General features: G+C 39.8%; 1 long non-coding RNA gene across 1 annotated transcript; it reads right to left on the reverse strand.

Annotated features, from left to right (window-relative positions):
* Nucleotides 1-615: 615 nt before the first annotated feature.
* LOC130190636 (uncharacterized) lies at nucleotides 616-1,489 on the reverse strand. Its single transcript, XR_008831006.1, has 2 exons — nucleotides 1,408-1,489; nucleotides 616-1,300 (listed from the first exon to the last, which is right to left on the reverse strand). It is a non-coding gene; the product is annotated as an uncharacterized LOC130190636 (long non-coding RNA).
* Between the last annotated feature and the right edge of the window lie 1,237 nt (nucleotides 1,490-2,726).

Genomic DNA, 2,726 nt, shown 5'->3' on the forward strand with positions numbered 1-2,726 from the left:
CCCCACGGAGCGTGAAGTTAAGGCCAACTATGGATCCGACCACACCAGCTGTTAACTGGATCCAGGTCCCGCGAGGAAAGTTGAACTGTGGCCGGAAGATGCCCAGAGTAAATAACCAGCCGGTCTGCAATAATTTTAATGAAAATGTGTGCACTTACCCCAACTGCGCATTCCTCCACGTCTGCAGCCACTGCCAGGATGCTCACCCGAAGTCAGTGTGCCCACACTCAAAAAAATATTTAAACCCAAATGTTAAAATGGATGCATTTCAATTACATGACAATTTTCCATCTATTTTGATCACATAGCTCTAATGTAAAAAATCAAATTTCAATCCATGTTTCTTAATCATGTTCATTCAACATGAATAAATTAGATAACTCAACATTAAATCAATTAAATTGCACTTACTCAGGTATTATGCATAAACCCAATGTATTTGGATTAACCTAATATTTTCAATCCGTTTCTTAATCATGTTCATTCAACATGACTAAATTAGATAACTCCACATTAAATCAATTAAATTGCACTTACTCAGGTCGAATGCATAAACCCAATGTATTTGGTTAGATTACATGAACCTAATATTTTGAAAAAGCCACACATGTCAAATTAAAGTCAAACATTTATTTATTAAACATTTATTAACATCACAACTCTTCAGGTTTTTTTTGCCTCGCCATACCACTTAAATGAACACAATTTGGAAGCTTCTGGAATAAATGGCAGGCCTCAGTGAGGGAATAATATTGACCACCGAACATTAGCACCAGGCATCAGTGAAAGGGAATGATCTTGACCCATGAACAAGATTTGTCTGAATATACCACTATCTAACACAAATAATATTGTTAATGAGCAAATGTCAATACAAATTAAAGTTTGTTTTGGTTCCTTAAGTGGGGAGAGAGAAAAAGACAATCCTCTTTAAGATCTAAAATAAAATGTAAAACAAAACATGAGGCCTTCAGACCTATAAGTGAGTTTACTGGAGCATCTTAATTTTAAGTGCTTGAACCTTAGGAGAAAGATTGTTGCCATCCAAGTTCATCAGCACCTTCTGGAGGAACTCAAATGTGAATTTGAGCCCTTGTGGGTAGCTCATGTTGAGACAGTAAATCAGTCCAAAAAGCATGGAAAATCCAAAAGAAACGCTTCCCAGGTTGCTCAGCAGCTCCACACCCTCGATCACCACTCCGACATGCTCAGGCTCTTCCCCTGCATCAGCACCCTCTTTCCGAACGACATGAAGTCCCATGGTGGCCGACTCCCTGTCCGCTTCTTCCAAGTTGCGGTTCTATGGGCAAGAAACCACAAATTGACCCGAGTGCCGCTTAAATACTAAAAAGATTCCAACAAGTAGGATCAGTCGTCAAAGACCAGAGTGAAATAACATCGACTTACCATGTATTCCTTGATGAGAGTTTCATCATCCTCATTGAGGTAGACACAGAGGCTTCTTAGGACACGTTCTCGTCTGGAGTTTGTCATCACACTGCAATTTAACAGAGAATATCTATGATTACTATCCCATAAAAAACAAGGCAGGTGCCAGGGCAGGTACCAGGGCAGCCAGCAAGAAGAGAAAGACCTGGGAGGCACATGGAGCTGCGGAAGGGGACAGCAGATATCAGGCTTAACCTATTATGAATTACCGACCAACATGCTGGTGAATTTCTCTCAACTCACTATTAAGGCCGACTTGTCTTTTGTGCAGAAGAACTGAAAGAGGACTAAGCTGGAGTGCTGTTGTTTCCTGGAGACGGTAACAACACACTGGACTGAGCTTGACTAAGAAGATATCCAACTCTACTTTTGAAGTAAACATCGCCGTCTACAAAAACATTAGTTAAATATCATTTTGCGAAGAAATTAGAAGGTAGGACATACATTAGAGCGATTCAACATATTTATGAGACAACAAGGAACCATATAATCAAGGAATTTGGAAAAGAAACAAAAAACTAGTTGTTTTGATTCATGCTCTGTTGGTTACCTTTAAGTGATTGATTATTCTTATTATTTAGATGCCTACCTGTCTTCGTGCAACAAACATATCTCGGCATTTTAACCCCGACTTTGCCTTCCGTGTTCCATGTTTGGACAGGCTAGGCTCTTACAGTGTCAACTACTAAATGGCAAAGTTCATATACCTGAGGCGTCCTCTCCATGATGCGTCTAATCTTCTTTCCAGCAGTCCCGCCTCTCTTGCTGAAGAGCTTGGTTAGGTCAGCGGAGTATCTGTCAAGTTGTGCCATGAACTTGGTTTGTAGAGGCATAGTTGTGATCCGCATGAATTCTGCATTAACCTGAGAAAAGTAACAAAGAAAAAGGCAGCATTGGAGTTATTATAATATATTGCATTAAAAAACCTTTCCATTAATAAGATGCTCAAAGCGCTGTGAGAAAGAGGTTGTGGGGGAAGAGGAAAGTGGGTACACCTCATCACAACTAAGAATGTAAACTATTCATCAGATAATGAATTGAGAACTGAAACATTTTAACTTTTGAATTGTTATATAACTTATAACTGCGCTGTTTAGTTTCCCCTGTCTGTTGTTCCAAAGTCCTGGGACTGAAATACTGGACTACAACGGGGTGAGGGATCTAAAGAGCTGCAGACAAGTGTAAACGAATCTTACCGCAGTTATCTAGCTAACAGCATGAAAGCTAACCCTGCATCTCTTTCTGACTATTCTGCTCTGAACCTCTTTTATTCTGTA

Source organism: Pseudoliparis swirei, chromosome 24 (assembly GCF_029220125.1).
Source record: "Pseudoliparis swirei isolate HS2019 ecotype Mariana Trench chromosome 24, NWPU_hadal_v1, whole genome shotgun sequence".
Classification (NCBI taxonomy): Eukaryota; Metazoa; Chordata; class Actinopteri; order Perciformes; family Liparidae; genus Pseudoliparis; species Pseudoliparis swirei.